This window comes from Cuculus canorus, chromosome 23, assembly GCF_017976375.1.
Source record: "Cuculus canorus isolate bCucCan1 chromosome 23, bCucCan1.pri, whole genome shotgun sequence".
Taxonomy (NCBI): Eukaryota; Metazoa; Chordata; class Aves; order Cuculiformes; family Cuculidae; genus Cuculus; species Cuculus canorus.
Window position 1 is genome coordinate 3,344,200 of NC_071423.1, and position 17,599 is coordinate 3,361,798.

The 17,599-nt window shown below is 49.7% G+C and overlaps 1 protein-coding gene across 7 annotated transcripts in view; it reads right to left on the bottom strand.

Moving 5' to 3' along the window:
- OPCML (opioid binding protein/cell adhesion molecule like) overlaps positions 1 to 17,599 on the bottom strand; it is a 381,075-nt gene that overhangs the window by 271,278 nt on the left and 92,198 nt on the right. The window contains exon 1 of one of the 7 annotated variants that reach the window (XM_054086972.1): positions 14,538 to 14,562. The exons of the other annotated variants lie outside the window; for them this stretch is intronic. The gene's annotated coding sequence lies outside the window, so the exon portion shown is untranslated. Of the gene's footprint in view, positions 1 to 14,537; positions 14,563 to 17,599 lie in introns of those variants that run through there. 7 annotated transcript variants of the gene reach the window in all.

Genomic DNA, 17,599 nt, shown 5'->3' on the forward strand with positions numbered 1-17,599 from the left:
AAATTTCTGATAAGGATTTAGTCTGACATTATGCAGTATTTTGGAAGATGTGTAGCGGTGGGGGGGATGGAGAAGACTGTTTCCTCGTGATGAGAAGATTTCTCTGCCACCCCATGACACATACAAGGATACGAGCAGGTGTTATTTCAAAAGGAAAGGATTTGGGGGGAAGAGGGGAGCAGAAGCGAATCATCCACACCAAATCAAGGATCTAAGCCTGGGATTACAGAGAAGAAAAGGTCCAAAGTGAGATTTTGTACCCTATTTCAGAGCCACCTCCCAGAAGCCACAGATCAGAGGGAAGTGAGCATTTTACCCAGCAGAACAAAACAAGATTTCCAGAGCCTCCCAACTTCCCCACATCCCTTAAGATATTGCTCCAGAAATGGGCTTCCACTCATCATTCAGCTGCCTCTTGGCAGGATGAAGCATGGGAAATGAAATCATCACCATCTCACTTGCTTCTGGATGATCCTCAAATACTTCAATGAAGAGGAAGGGCAAGAGCTTGAACAGGGGAGGGGGAGCAGTTCACCATTGCCCAGGAGTCCCTTGTTTGCTTGTTGATTAGGAACCAGGAAAAGCAGGCAATTTGCCTCCTATTTCTTCAGCTAGCTTTACACAAAGACTACTTTAACACCTACTAAGCCTTATTCATCAACAACAAGAAGGCTGCAGGAACCCAACAGCACCTGAGCAAGAGAATAAATTAGCCAACAGGGAGCTTCACCTGGGCTGGCTATTGCCAAGCATTTGAATTTGTACCCATAAACATAAAAGCATTTGGAAACAAGATGGATTTTTGGTCCCTAGAGGATGCAGCGTTCTTTTAAAAAGCCTTAAGCCCCACCAAGTTGTGCAGTGTGAATTGTGCAGAAGATGAGATGAGCTTTTAACTGTAGTTCCCTGTGCGCTCTCAGCCTTTGTATGTGCTGTTTGGAAGCCGGGCAGGAGATTTGGGGAAGGAACAGAAATCCATGAAACAGATTGGTACAAAAATCTATGAACTACTATGAATTCCCACCAAACCAGGGGCAGCCAGAGCAGCAACAGGTACTCAGCCAAACACCTCAAGCTTACCTGAAAGCCTTGTGCCAGTAAGGGCTATCATAAAGGTTCCTATTGTGTTTACAACAGCACCAAGAGCAATAAAACACCTTTGCAAAAGGGTTTGGCATTGCCACCCATTGTGGCAGAGGTGACCTCCCCTTATCCGGGGTCCCAGACACCACTTCTACCAGTAAAATCTTTGATCATAGAATGGTATGGGTTGGAACGGACCTTAAAGCCCATCATCATACAGCCAGTCCCCACCTGGATCTCCTCTCCACAGTGACTGTGCCACACTTGTGTGCAAGGCACTGCAGTTACCGTGCTCAGAAGCCAAAGGGAATAACACAAGGATACACGAATAACTCACCCTTAACAACTGCTAATGGAAATCAGTAGCTGGGAAGGAGCAAGAAGCACACCTCAAGTACAGCCAACTCTCAGGAACGCAGCAGATGACCCATCCTGGGCACCAGTATGGGAACTGGTTCCTTTAATGTGCTAACTACAATGCACGACATCCCAGCACTAGATGCTTCCTTCCCACCGTGCACTGTTCTGCAGACAGTGAGTCCCCAGATCGTGCCTCGATGGTCACTGTAACACCCCAAGCAGCAGCAAGGACCTCGCACTCATCGTTCTTCGTGGCTCTATCCATCAAGGAGCTGCTGAGGTGCTTCAGTCCTCTCTGGTACCCATTACGGGAGCCAGTTCCACATTAAAAAAAAAGAAAAAAAAATCAATAACGAGGCTTGAACTGAGCCTCAGCCTGCCCTGGCTGGCACAGAACATTGTAGGGGGCACAGAGAGAGGAAAAGGCAGCAATTTGCATCCTGTGCATGCAGTTCCAAGCAGGACCTCGGAGTCACCGGGGCCACCTCCCTCAGCAGCAAGGCTGCCTCCTCTCAGGTGTTGCAACTCATTTATCAGATCTCTCCTCTCTTTTCTCCCCCACCTTGTACTGTCTTTATTATCTTTTTTTCCCTTTTCAACCAAAGGGAAAAAGAAAGAAAAGGAAATCTCTCCACCACAATAGCATGTCAGGCTCCTATCATTTTCAAACCCTCCTCTCCCCTCCCTTTCAACTTCTCCTTACTTAGCAGGGAATTTTCCTTCATTAAAATTAAGCCTCATTTCAGGCTCATCTTCTTTTTTCTCTCTCTCCTTTTCTCCAAATTGAATGTAACGTGACCTCCATCAACCTGGCCTCCCCTCCCCTTCCCTTCCCTCCCCTCCTCTCACTTTCATAACCAAACCTTCCTTACCATAACGAAAAATTACCCCACCAGCATCTTCCCCATCCTCTCCTCTCCCTACTCCACCACAGGCAAAACAGCCCCACCAAAGACAACAATCTTTCTCCCAGGAGTCAGCATGACTCTCTCCTTTCCTCTCCCTCCTCCATCTACCACTTTCAGCTCATTCTCTTCAATTGGGAGGTATTTTCTCCCACATAATGGAATGAGACCTTCTCCCTCCTTATATTCTTACCAGCTTTTTTTACCTGCTATAATACACCCGCTTTCTCTCCTGGAACGTCGCAAGAGTGGATCAGGGGAGACCCCTTCCATTAACCCATACCCTGCAAGAGTCGCTAAGAGGCTCAATCCACAGGACTACTGGCTTTCCCATGTAGGAAAAAACAACCAGATGGTGTTAACGGGGCTTCCTTCTCCACGTTCCCAAAAACGTGTGACACCACTGGATGGTTAACAACTGCTTGCAGCTGCCTTCAAAGACATCCTGGTGAGGATGCCTGATGTGATCTGCACATGCAGCCTGGCCTCACACACAGATCAGCCCTTTTCCCCCCTGGAAGCATCAAGCACAGCATTGCTGAACAGGCGAGGGAGCGGATTGTCCTGCTCTGGTGCAGCCCAACCTTGAGTATTGGGTGCAGTTTTGGGTGCCACGGGATAAAATGGATCTAAAGCTACTGAAGAGCATCCAGGGGAGGGCACAGAGCTGAAGGGTTTAGAGGGGAAGGCACATGAGGAGCAGCTGAAGTCACTTGGCCTGTTCAGCCTGCAGAAGAGAGGGCTGAGAGGAGACCTCATCATGGTTTGCAGCTTCCTCACATGGTAGGAAGAGGAGCAGGTGCTGTCCTCTTCTCTCTGGTCACCAATGACTCAAGGGAATGGCAGGAAGATGCACTGGGGAGGGTTTGATTGGACATTAGGAGAAGGTTCTTTCCCCAGAGGGTGGTGGAGCACTGGAACAGCTCCCACAGAAGCAGTCACAGCACTAAGCCTGACAATATTCCCAAAGCCTTTGGCCAACACCCTCAGCCCCACGGTGTGAACGTTGGGGTTGTCTCAGGCAGCGACACAATTTGGACTCGACAGTCCTCGTGGGTCCCTTTCAACTCAGAACATTCTATGATTCTATGACAAACCCTTTCCACCTGCATATTTCTTCAGCTTTTACTTTTCTTACCTCCCTCCCTTTTTCCAACATGGTTTTCTCCTCCTCACTCAAGCTTTTTCTCCACTGAAAACCATACTTAACATTCTCTGATACTCAAGGCCAGCCAGCTCGTTAGCTGTGCTACACCTGGATCAGGATCTAGAGACAAATTGCTGCTTCATTATAGGAGCTGAGACTCTAATCCATTTTTTTTTTTTTTCAGGCTGTTTAACTTGTAAGGACAACAGATGGATACAGAGCTGCATAATGCAGACTCCTTAAGATCCATCACACAGTCTTGGAAGTGCAAAAACACAAGGCTGAGGAATGCAAAACTAGAGCAGATCTTTCTGCGGTCACCTTAAATTAGGCACAAGGAGAAAATGTGCCAAGACTAGAACTGGACCAGAACTACCAACTTGTTTTGCTGAAGATCAAAGGAAAAACAAGCCTTTTTCCTCCACATCCCTCAAAGTCATTTAAGTTTTTTGCTTCTCTGGTGAAAAAAAGAAAAATGTTCAATAAAATTTAGCTAAGAAATTAACATATTTCTCCCTCATTTTAGTTTCAAATGGGCAGTGTTCAAAAGGCACAGCCTGAGAAACACCAGGTTTTGCTTCCCAGTTTTTCATGAAGACAACTGAAAATCCCAACCTATGAAAAAACTTCCCACAAATATGTTCATTTTGATCACAAAATGACTTTCTGGCAGTGGAAAAAAAAAAATAAAGGCATTAGAAAACCTCCAGCACAACCTTTCTTTCAGCATCCACCTCAGGCAAGGGCTGAACTCAGCTGCAGGGATCTCACACAGTGGGGGAGGCTCTCAGGGTCCTGTCCCCAGCTTCCAGATGTGCAAACAGCACATCTGCCAAGCCTTCCAAAACTACAGGTGAAAGCAAGCAGTTAAGAGCCCCCGAGACCTGGTGGTGTGCCAGAAGTGCAGACAGATCCCTACAGGGTGAACGTAGCACCTGTAGAGAGCAGAGCCCTCCACCCACCATAGATTGGGTTGAGTTGAAAGGGAACTCAAAGCAACCACCCAGTTCCACCCCCTGCCATGGGCAGGGACACCTCCCACTGGCTCAGGGGCTCCAAACCCCATCCAACCTGGCCTGGAACCCCTCCAGGGATGGGGCAGCCACCACTGCTCTCCCCACCATCACAGCAAAACATTTCTTCCTAAGATCTCAACTCAATCCCCTCTCTTTCAGCTTAAAGCTATTCCTCCTCATCCTCTCCCTGATCAAGAGCCCCTCCCCAGCTCCCCTGGAGCCCCTTTCAGTACTGCAGTCTGCTGTGAGGTCTCCCAGGAGCCTTTCTTCTCCAGGCTGAAGAACCTCAACTCTCTCAGCCTGTCCTTGTATGGGAGATGCCCCACACCCTCACCAAACCCCAGCTTTCCCCGGGCTCCGTTTAGCCAGGACACGGCAGCTGCACACACTGCAAACACGCTCTCCTTGCAACACTGGGAAGAGGTGCCCTGTAGCTTGACTGAATTTCTGAATCATCAGCTGTGGAGAGGCGTTTTCACTCCTCCATCAGTTTAACTGCTACCTACCAGCAGCAGAAGGTGACTGCGAGCGCTCATTTTCCCCCACTGAACAATTGTTTGGATGACAAGCCTGTGAATCCTGCAGTTTCTCAGGTCTTCAAACACTTAATTCATCTCAAAGGTGATGCTAAAACAGCGAGGTTGGCATCTACCCTGGTACTACACCAGCTCCTCCTGAAGGAAGGCTTTGCTCCAACCAAGCCCAAGGGCTGCCAAAGCTAATGGGTGCTCGGCTGTCAAGTGCTCCACCTTGGGCCATGCCTTCCTCTTGCTGGAGCACATACTGGGGATATTTGCACCCTCAAAGGATGGCTCTTTGGGTACCAGCGAGGCTTGGCAACAACGCAAGGATAAGCATCCATCCTTCCCAAAGCAAGCATAGCTCCCAGGACCCCTTTCAGAGGAAATCTTGGATGTCCGCCCTAACACACTTGCTGCTGGTTTAGGGATTTACCCGGACAATGGCAGGACAGCAGCTCTTACCCAGGGACACGCAGCTGAATAGGCACAAGGCTCGCTATTTAACACACACAATAAAGCATCCCGGCTCCCGGCATGTAGGCTCACTCAGCATTTGTTCACGTTTCCCACTTCTTGGACTCTCTCCTGGTCCCTCTCACAGCTTGGAGGCAATAACTTGCCTTCTTATCTGACCCAGAAGGACAGCCAGCTGTCAGCACACAAACATGGCCTTTGTTTATCCTTAAATGAAAGCTCAGTTAATTAAAACCAGAAATCACTTTCTCTTATCTGCAGCCTCTGGCCTAAGTGTGGCAGGCAGGAGGCTCCCCGACCATGCTCAGCCCCCCCCAGGCTGCAAACAGCCCTGACACACGCTGTCCTGATAACCCTGCCGGTGCCTCTTGCAGCCTCCTCCAGAATACATTCCTGGGAATTTGCAGAGCAGCCAAATGCATCTCCACACTCCTACGTTGGTTAACATCACTCAGTGCTTCCCTCTTTCAGACTGCAGAGCTTTGGGCTTAATGCGATGAGTTTAACAGCCTCAGGGCTGTGGATTTGCAATGCTGGGGTGATAAAGCTGGGACTTGAAGATTGCACTGCCACAAATATCCCCACGCCACACTTTGCTCAACCCCAGGCGAAGACCTCGTCCTCTTCTTCCCAGCAGCCTGCCCCAACAGCCACCAGGGCTGGCTGGCACCCCAGCAAGAGGCAAATGGACAAGAGCCCCCCATCATGAAGGCAGGGGGGGCTGCTGCCCACATCCAGCTCCCCCACCATCCCAGCTCCAGGCACGCTGGAAGCCCTCGCCAGCAGCGATCATGGTTATGCAAGGCAACAGCTTGATAGAGTGCTGGTTCTGCATGCTGAAAATTGAAAGTGATCGACTTCCACCTTGCGCGTGAGGCTGAGAAAATCACATTCAACTCATTGAGAGGCTTCAACAGCAGAAAGATTGATCAACTTGATGAGAAGTGACTCTCTCTCCCTCTGCCCTCTTCCTTCCCCCCCCTCCCCACTGCTGTTGATACCAGCTTAGGTGCAAACAAGGCAGCTGTGGGCCAGGAAAGGAGCTCATTTGTTGCTACAGAGATTAAGGTTGAGATGCTGCAGGTACCCCATCCCCTGCCTGGGCACAATGTCACTCCCAGGTCTGCTGGAAGCATCTTCCAGAGCCCATGCATGAGCCTTGACAAAAGCCTCTTTGATTGTTAACAAGTTAACCACGAGCCAGCACGGTGCTCTCTTGGCCAAGAAGGCCAGTGGTGTCCTGGCGTGCATTAAGAGCGTGGCCAGCAGGGCAAGGTGGGTTCTCCTCCACTCTGCCCTAGTGAGGCCCCATCTGGAGTCCTGTGTTCAGTTCTGGGCTTCCCAGCTCAGAAAAGACAAGGAAAAACTGGAGAGAGTCCAGCCAAGGCCATAAAGTTGAGGGGACTGGAGCATCTCTCCTATGAGGAGAGGCTGAGAGACCTGGGTCTGTGCAGCCCAGAAATGAGAAGACAGAGAGGCTCTTCAATGCTTATCAATATCTAAGGGGCAGGGGACAACAAGATGGGGCCAGACTCTTCCCAACAGAGCCCAGCAACAGGGGAAGGGGCAACAGGCACAAACTGCAACATGGGAAGTTCCACCTGAACAGGAGAAAAAGAACAACACTGTACTGTGAGGGTGACAAAGCACTGGAACCAGCTGCCCAGGGAGGGTGTGGAGTCTCCTTCTCCAGAGTCATTCAAACCTGCCTAGATGTGTTCCCATGCAACCTGCTGGAGGAGACCCTGCTTTAGCAGGAGGGTTGGACTGGGTGAGCTCCAGAGTCCTTTCCAACCCTGATCACACCACGATGCTGTAGGAGACACACTGGTTTGGGTAACATGCAGCTCTCACCTTAACGGCACAAAGAACTCAGCAAAGCAGTGCTCCAAATGGGTCACCACAGGAGAGTGGTGTATCCCACCACATGCATGGATGCTACCAAGCCAACCATGCCTTAAACCAGTATGGTTATTCCCATCCCTACCACAGAGCTACCCACACACCATCACACACCAACCTTGCCAACCTCTCCACAGCACTTTAATCAAGTGGCAGCAAAGCTTATTATTCATCCCAGTGCCACTACCCTGTCGGACAGGTAGGGTGCAACAGTTTGAGCTGTACAGAGCATACGTGGTAGCTCACACTAACGTGTATGGGTATCACAGAAGATGGAGCTAGGAGCTGCATCTCACTCCAAGGAGGTGAGGAGGATGCTCAGGGTAGGGGGACCACCATTGCATGCCCCCACCTCCTTCCCAGTTACCTGCACACATCCTTCTCCCTCCCTTCCCCGTGGCCTCGCCTGGCGCACCTCACTTTGCCATTTACACGTGTCACACCAAAAATCTTTCTCATTAAGTGGAAATTGAATTTCGTTAATTAAAGCAAAAGAAATCAATTAACCTTATCAGCAAACAGGAGCCACTTGAAATGGAATAAGGGAAAGGCTTCTCTTCCTCTCACCCCAAGCCTTCCCTCGATGCTCAGAGCCGCACGCAGGAAGCGAGCGAGCGAGATGGGGGACTGCATGGAAGGTGGGGAACCGCTGACGAGAGGAATTGAGAGGAAAGGGATTTCAAAGCAATTAACACCCCCAAGATTTACCATCAGGTTGACAAGCTCTCAGAGTAGCCATCACTCAAACCTAAGGATTCAATTAATTTTTCCCCCCACCCCCAAATCCCCCGGCAACTTCGCGTTGAGCAGTCGAATGACTCCAGCGCGGATGGAAGATTTAAAATCAAACAGAGCAGGGTTATTTTAAAGGAGATAAAAGCACAGTTTCTGTGTGTTCCCCCCCAGCCGCCAACATTTGTTTTTTCTTCCTTTGCTGTACGCCTCGCTGGCGCAGCGCAGAAACGCAGCCATTTTACAGCTACCCCTGGATATTTGTACGTGCTCCTTTTCTCTTACATCTCACCAAACCTTAATCCCAGCTTCGAGTCTCCTAGGGAAAGGCCTGATCGGCTGCAATGCTTAGCCCATGCTAATTGCTGGAGTGAAAGCAAAGGAACTGGTGTTGGCTCTGCCACAAGACCGGTCCCCAATACACGTGACAAGACAGAGGATCCTGGGACACTGCAGACTGAGTACATTTTTAACCTGATTAGGACCATTAATCAACATATTGCATAAGGTTTTCCCAGGGACAGGCAGAGTCAAGTCTGTTGGACCCCATGCTTTACAACATAACCCTCTAAAGCGGGCTAGGTGGGAACAAGGGAAGCTCATGACTGCATCCCGTGGGGCAAAGGATGCTCCAAAGAGCTGCCATTCAGGCTGCTGAGAGAAATCTGCAGTCTGAACATGAGCCTCTCCTCCATCCTAGGCAGATGATCTCAGCTCTTCGCTGCTTCAGGTTGTCTCTTGGGGTGGATGTTTCCACCCAGATCTGTTCTGGGCAATCTCCTCTACCTCTAAAAGCCTAAGCTAAAGGAGTCCTTTAATATCCGAGTCTTTCTATGCAATAAAAACATCACAATAATAATAGCGCCTGCTGAGCACCCTTAATCTGTAGAGATCCAGGCACTTTAGAAAGGAGCAAAGCAATTATAGTGAAGGGACAGAGGAGAAAAGAACAGGGACACAGGAATATACAGGGATTTGCACAGGGAAATCAGCAATCCAGGCAGCACACAGACCCAGCCTCTCAAACCTCCCTCCAAAGCTGAGTTCGCAGCCTGCAAAAGCAAAGGTACAGGATCCAAAAAGCAGCCAGAGATGAGCAAATGAGAGCAGCACCCACACAGGGCAGCTGCTGAAAGCAAAGAAGGGGGCTCAGCAGGAAGGTGAAACACTGCCTGCCTTCTCCTGTGACCCCAAGAACAGCACACTCCGCTTTCAACTAGGAAAAAGAGGCAGAGGAGAGCCCCTTCCTCCAGTTTCACAGTCCTCAGGAGAACACAGGGTCATCCATCCCTCTCCAGCACCTCCCAAAGCTCCTGATCTTCCCCACACCCAACCTCCTCCTAGCACCATCCCTCCTGCGCATTCCAAACCGCTCCCAGCCAGAAGGGACCCCCTGAGGGCACCCAACTCAGAGAAACCTTTCCTTTATTCTTCATCATCCCCCCCTCAAAGTGCCAGCTGGCTGCAGAGACCCACAAATATCCAAAAGGAAAGGGAATAAACCACCTACCATCAAGGCAAGGAGCCAGAAAAATCTTCATACCATCCCAAAACCACCTTCCTCCAAGCTCTGTCCCTCAGGGCCCACCTGCACTCACGAAGTACCCAGCAGCCACTTCTCTAACCACTCCCTCCTGTGTCCAAACAATTAACTAACACCGTGCAGCTGGGTAAACCAGCCCCAGCCCAGGGAACACCCACTCCGAGAGGTCAATAGTTCGAGAGTAAACGCCCACCTCCTCCCAGGTGGTGGAAAAATACCCCCAAGTGCCCTTCTCAGTCAGGCAAAGACCAAAGGCCTTCCCTGCGGCCATGGATTTGTCAGCAAACCTCTGCCTCTAAGAACCAAGTGGGGTCATGAAGGCCTGAGCCCAGGGGTGAAAGGAGGAGATTGAGATGTCCCTGGGTGATCTGCCCCTCTGTTCTTCCCGTGTGAGACCTCAGCTGGAGTACTGTGTCCAGTTCTGGAATCCCCAACATAAGGAGATGGAGCTGTTGGAACGGGTCCAGAGGAGGCTCCAAAGATGATCAGAGTCATGGAGCACCTTCCATACGAGGACAGGCTGAGAGAGTTGGGGTTGTTCGACCTGGGGAAGAGAAGGCTCTGAGGAGACCTTATAGTGACCTTCCAGTACCTGAAGGGGCTACAGGAAAGCTGGAGAGGGGCTGTTCATAAACACTTGTGGTGATAGGATGAGGGGGAATGGGTATAAACCGGAGAGGGGCAGATTCAGACTGGACATTAGGAAGAACTTCTTCACCGTGAGAGTGGTGAGACTCAGGCCCATGTTGTCCAGGGACGCTGTGGCTGCCCCATCCCTGGAGGTGTTCAAGGCCAGGTTGGATGGGCCTTGGGCAGCCTGATCCAGTGGGACATCCCTGCCCATGGCAGGGGGGTTGGAACAAGGTAATCTTTAAGGTCCCTTCCAACCCCAACTATTCTATGATTCGGTTTTTTCCATGTATCAGGATGCTCGGATCTACCAGGCAAGATGCTCCTCCTGGGACCAGGTAGTCCAGCAGACCAGGAGGTGGCAGAGAGGCTTTTCCTGCAGGCATCTCATCAGTATGAGGAACGCTACTTTGGGTGCAGGGCCAAACCGATGTGTGTTTGCAGCCACGCAGACAAAAGTAGGGAAGAAAAAGATGCAAATATCTCAGGAATGTGCCCGGCAGCCTTTTGTGGGAGCACATTAGAATACAATACAAATGTGACTAAAAAGGCTCAACAGAATAAATACTGCACTTATAATAGGCCTCAGAGAGAGAAAAGAGATTTAATGGCAACATATTAAATGTAAATCAACACAAAAGGTAACTGGGAAAGGAAGAGATATACCAGCTTAGGGATTATAGCACAAAGCTGTAATATTTACTCACGAGATTAAAGCACTTATAGGAAATGAAATATTGTCCTTTTGTAATAATTCAATCCCTCGCCTTTATCCAGGAGGATTGGACATATCAAGCTATTTGAGAGATGCAGGCATAAATTCACATCTATTATTAGGGGAGGGATGTGGCTCTGGCGCCTGCGTCTGCCACGGCAGCTCTACAAGATCTCAGTGTTTTCCAGGAGAAACTCATCTCAGAGCAGCCCAAGATCTGAAGGCTGCTGTCACAACCCGAGATTTTGGACTGCTTGGACAAACCAGAAGATGACTGCTGACTGGTTTGGAGGGATCTTTCCTCCTGTCACGATTTAGCCCTCGCCCAGCCTGAACTGACAGCTAAACAGGAGCAGGTGAAGTCCCAATTCCCATCCCCAGGCAGGGAAAGGGAAATGAGAGAAAAACAATTGTGGGTTGGACACTGCAATGAAAACAGCCTAATAAAACAATAATAATAATAAAGAAGATGCTATTCGGTGCTCATGGTTTAGTGGCAGATAGGAATGGTTGGACTCGATGATCCAAGAGGTCTTTTCTAACCTAGTGATTATATGATTCATAAGAAAATAGTAAAATATATGAAAATGTACAAAAATTCCCCCTCCCTCGATGACTACATCACTACAGATGCTGCAGATGAAGATACTATTCATAAGAAAATAATAAAATATATAAAAATATACAAAAAAGTTCTTTCCCTTGATGACTGTATCACCACAGATGCTGCAGAGGAGGCATGGGGGAAGGTCCCAGACTGGACTTGGCAGCAGGAGGGTGCTGAGCTCAGGACGTGGATCCAGGAATGCAGAGATCCAGGATGAGGAGCAAACAGATAAGACAGGGTCCGTATCGGACACTGGCCATCAAAGAAGAGAGCTTGACCCTCATGATCCCTAAGCTTTACACCCACTATGATATATATGGGATAGAATACTCTGTTGGTCAGTTTGAGGTCACCTGTCTCCTGCTCCTCCTAACATATGCAACCCTTTTTCACCTCTTTGACTTAGGGCATTCCACCAGCTTGAGGATGGCCTTTGTCTCCGTAGGGATGGAAGTAAGCAATAGCCTTTCTGCCTACCAATCCCCCATGTTAACACTTCTAGAGACAAACATGGCCTGAAAAACATGCTGTTAACTTACAGAAAATGAAATTACTCAGACAACGCTGAGCCCAAGTTAGAAAACTGATTTTGCTTTAGCTCAAACCACAACACCTCTGCACAGCTTCCCACATCCTGGGTTCTGTTGACCTGCCAGTCCACCAGCTGCTCTCTTGGGCAGTTGGGTCTGGAGGATGCTAAGGGTTAAAAGCTGGACTGCTCCCTGCCTCCTCCTGGGGTAGGTGAACGCCATCACCTCCATCCTCAGTGCCTCAGTTTCCACATCTGCAGCTTGGGTTTGTTTCCCTGCTGTGCAAGCATCTTTGGGGCTATTAACCAAAACACACTTGACGAATGCAACGTATCATCACCACACATACATTATCTCCCAGTTTACTTCTTTTTTTTTTTTTCCCAGGCAAAAATAAATTTTAACAAATTCAATTCCATTTCCAGGTGCCAGGCAGAGCTGGCAGGCAATAAAAATGACAATCTTTTGATTTCTCAACCACAAACCTTTTCCTAAACTAGATACCTCAGCTACTGGTACGGCCCCAATCAGGAAAGCATCTTTAGCACCTCACAATCTTTAATAGACTTGTCCTCCGCAAACCCCTCGTGAGGCAGGAAAGTGCTATTATCTCTTCTATACAGGCAGGGAACAACGGTTAGAAATAGTCTGCCCACGGCGTTGTCTCACTGCATTGGAGACCTGCCTACAAAAAACTTAAATTAAGCAGGGCACTGCCAGGCAGCCGGCAAGAGCTGCTGCCGCTCAACTGCTCCTCGCCTGGCTCTGCAGCTTGCAGAGAACTTGGTGCTGCCAAACCTAAAGACTCGCTGAGGGCTGAAATGGCCAGTTTAAAGTAAAAAAAAAAAATCAAGCTAACAAATTATACACATACACATCCATATATAAAAGAGCAAACCAAAGAGGAAAAAAAAAAACAGGTAAAAAAAGAAAAAAAAAAGGAAAAGGGGGGGAAGAAAAATAGGAGGATGAGTGCAGAGAAAAAGAAAAAAGATCACTTCAAATAAGAAGGCTTCACCAGCCTTTAAGCCAGAAATATAGAATCATTTGGTTGGAAAGGACTTTTGCAATCAGAGTCCAACGGTACCTGTCCATTACTAAAGCAGATCTGCGAGCACCTCATCCACCCATCTTTTAAATCAGAGATGGACACTCAACCACCTCCGTGGGCAGCCTCTGCCAGTGCCCGAGAACCCTTTTGGTGAAGAAATTTTTCCTAATATCCAGTCTTAACCTGCCCTGGTGCAACTTGAGCCCATTTCCTCTTGTCCTATCACCTGTTACTTGGTTGATGAGCCCAGCACCCACCTCACCACAACCTCCTCTCCAGGAGCTGCAGAGAGCGATGAGGTCTCCCCTCAGCCTCCTTTTCTCCACAATAATCAGCCCCAGGTCCCTCAGCCGCTCCTCAAAACCCTTGTTCTCCAGCTCCTTTCCTGCCAGGAAGGCAGGAAGGACAAACCCTCAGTGCTGCTGGAGAGCCTGACCAGCACAGCTCGTGTCATGCAGAAATATCCCTTTCCCTGCATTGTTTTTTAATAACCTGCTCCTGGTGGAGAAAAGCATATTAGCATTAAAGTGCTGCTGCGTGCTCGGGGGAGCAAGCCCTGTTGGGGTAACGGGAGCACGAGGAGAGCTGCTGGTATAGCAACACCGTATGCGCTAAAATCAGTTTCTAATTAAAAGCTCCCAGGTTAATTCTGGCTAACGACCCATGTACCACTGCAACAGCCTCGTGGCCCCACCAGTGCGGCTAACGCAGAGCATCACGCAGCGCTGAAGTGGTTAATGCCATTTTGAGTGCACTGCGAAGCTGATAGACACAATCTCACTCTGCTCTTTATTTAATAATAATTATCCGGATAGTAAACGCGACCCTGCTGTTTTGCTCACTTAAATTTTTTTGTTTCCCCAGCTATGGCAGTGTCACTTCTCCCGAGGCAGCCTCCCCCACTTGGCAGAGTTAAATTGCATTCTGATTCTATTAAATGGTACTAAATGTCTTCGAAATCAAAGAGCAAATATAATTTAAGTGCCATTTGGGTCTTCCCACAGGTTCTCAGCTGTTCGCTCAGCAACCAACCTGTAGAAAGCTGCCTGGTGACAGGGCTATAGTTTAAAAGGAAGCATGCAGCCAGTATATACAATATAATTCCCTTCCACAACGCGTCCTTTATGAAAACTCACAATGCGCTGCGGTTACAGCTTAAAACAATACAAGTGCTATAATAAGAAGAGAAGAGGAGGAGGAAGGGAGAGTTAAGACAACCAATGCAGCCAGGGCAGGAGGGCTGTTAAGAGCAGCGTGCATCGTGGCATTGGGAGGGGGAGAAAAGGAGGCTGAAGAAAGGTGGAAAACACTTAAATCTCACCTGGATCCGGATCTCAGCACGATGCCAAACGCAGCCCAAAGATGCTGCACACACTAAAGCCCTGGGAGGCCACAGTGCACCCCGCTAGCATCAAACCAGGACCCCTGTTTTTCCAACCAGCACAGCAGGTTTCAAAGGTGGAAAGGTTTCAGCGGGGATTGGATGAGTGCAGCTCTTCTGAGGAGATCCCAGGGAGACGCTGGGGGAGCAGCATCTCTGCTGACTCAGGCAGGGAAGAAAGCAGGGAGAAGTGGCTCTCTAGCAAGAAACTGTAAGAAAGTTAAGATGATAAAGAAACCTTAAAGTGTCGGTAATGTCTCACAATTTCAAGGCCAGTTTTTAAGGGCAGAGGCTCAACAGAAGCAAAAAGCACTTAATTAAGGTTTTCAGAAACACCAATTGACTTGAGGTACTTTCATGCTCCCAGCATCTAACAACCAGGCGCATTTAATAGCAAAGCGCAGCACAGAGAGAGGCAGGCTCCTCTGAGGCACCCTACACCGAGTACCAAAGGAGGAAAAATCTCAGCCGAGCAGTTTCTTGGCACGGTGCATCACTCCACTGGCTCCAGACGAGCCAGAGCTCACCTACAAACGAGCAAAGCTGCAGCCAGCGCCTCTGCAAAGCGAGGAGGCAGCTTGCCAGCCAGCAAAGTTGCTCCTTAGCTCCCACAGAGGAAAGAAATGATCCCGGGTGCAGAGCTGGCAACAGCACAGAGGGCAAGGCTGAGCCCAAACCATCGCATCCCCACAAATCAGAAGGAAGAGAAGAAGTACGCCTGCATATGACCTTTCTCCATTCTAGTGAACCACAAAATAACAGCCTCTCCGTGCTGGATTCCAGCAAGTGGTTTCTCTCGCCCCCTTCCTCGCTATGGATGGACCCCATTGGCTCCATCAACGCCCATCCTCTGCCTCCACCACCTCAGCCAACACTCAAGGCAGGACTGCAAACGTAAGTGTGCTAAAAAGGTGGATACATAACACGAAGAGTGATTCAAGCATCAGGCACAAAAGCCACTGGGAGGCAAAATCCGGGGTTGTCCAGACCAGGCGTGAAAGTGCAGGAGGACTCACTCTTCAGCTTTCTCAGGCTGAAGCCACAAATAGTTCAGGTCCTTGCTCTCCCTTGCGCTGGTGGAAGTGACTAATGGTATTTCAAGAGAGAAGCAAATCATCACTCAAATCATCTGCACCGACTCCAATAATAGCTGATCTTCCTGCAACGATCTGCCATGCAGCAGCCGCCTAAGCCTCATTAGGCAGCAACTGTTGTGCAAAGACGCTGTAAGGTCAGAGTCCAAGGTTGTGTCCTGCCAGGCCACAGCTCCCTCCTTGAGCCATGTAAGCATCCCCTAAAACCACTCTGAGCTGCCCCTAAAACCACTCAATGCTGCCTCTAAAACCACACCGCGCTGCCAGCAAACAGCATCTATTTGCAGCAAGTCAAGTGCTTACACAGAGAAGGCATCAGACAAACATCTCGGCTGCTGAAATGACATTTGATGCATAGGGGTAACAGCTCTCCCAAAAAATATACCTTGCTGCTGAAGAGGTAGCTCCAGCTTTGGAGGCGAGGAATGAAGGATTTTTGTGATTGCTCTAAGGATGTGGCATCAGCTGCCAGATTCTTCTCCCATGAGCTTTCTGCTCCGGGCTTCGGGGGAGCCACGGAGCAAGCAGCGCAATTTGAGGAGTGCTTGCCTCTCGCCAACAGCAAAACGGCCAGTGCCTTGAGGATAGCAGTTCCTGATCTCCTGTGATGTTCCAAGCTTTTATCCCCATACTTGGAGATGCTCAGGTGCTGCTGGCCAGCTTGAGAACCAGGCAGGGGTTTCCTAAGGAAATGAAAGGGTCAGCAGCGATGGATGCAAGCCCCAAGCCCCAGGGATGCTGCTCTAGCCTGAGGCACTGCTCCCGGTAACAGCACAGGAACAACCTTTAGCTATTAGACTGCTAACTGGCACCCAAGGCTTTTGGCAGGTGTCACTGTCCTCCCCCCATTTCCCTGACACACAACCCACCCACAGGAGGAACCAGAGACTCATCTTCAAGCCTGCGTCGCTCCCCCGTAGCGAGAGCAGCCAAGGGTTTTTAAACATTCAACACCACCTGGCCAGACTGGGCTGCACTACAGAGCTGCTCAGATCAAAAGATCTTCAGCTCAGAAGATTAAAAGGCTCCAGGGATGGGTAATAGGATGCAGAGCTTTTCACCTCTAGGTGGCTGGCCCGAATTCTAGGTCAGGAACAAGGAAAAAAACCCTGTTTCTGCCGCAGCGGACAAAGCAGCTGGCTTCACTTCAGCTCCCGGCTGTCAGCTGTCCCCTTCTGGGGACTTGAGATGAGCTGAGGCCACAGGTCCCATTCCACCACGTGGCCACCAAGAAGATGGTATTTGCAGAATAGGATGTTTTGGAGGGGAATGCTGCCCTGAAGGCCACGCCTGAGGTAAACAGGGATGTCCTCCGCATGGCACAGGAGGACTTGCTTATAGAGGGATGCGCTCCAACTCTTTCCATGCAGCAAGAAGGTCCCTGCACAGCATGCACGCCGCTGGGAAAAAAAAGTGTGGCACGCTGAATTCACACCTCAGCTCCCTCCCCTACGATTTCCAAGCCCAAATTTCTTGGCTGGGCTGGCAATCTGGCACTTTCTGCCAGTGCCGACTGCACGTTCAGGGAACAGCGTTAAAAATATCTCGCATGCCCGCACCCTCACCGTCAAGACTCCCACGGACGCGCTTTCAGCTGTGTCCCCTTTGCTCTGCCTGCGGCGGGGAGGGGTGCCGCAATGCAGGCAGGCGCTGTGCCGCCTTCCCATCTGATTTGCAAGGAGAGGTGGGCAACAGATGGAAGGAGTTCTTCATCTCTTTCTCCATTTTTAACCCCGCTGCATGCGGCTGGGAAGCCGTTGTTGAGGAAGAAGGCGACGCTTTCAAGAAATTCACCTACAAAGCATCGTTGCATCGCTCGGGATCTCTCTAACTCGCAGAACAGAGGGGAAGAGCAGCAGGACGGTGTCTGTAGACGGCATCCAGCAGGCTGGGCTCAATGGTGTGGAT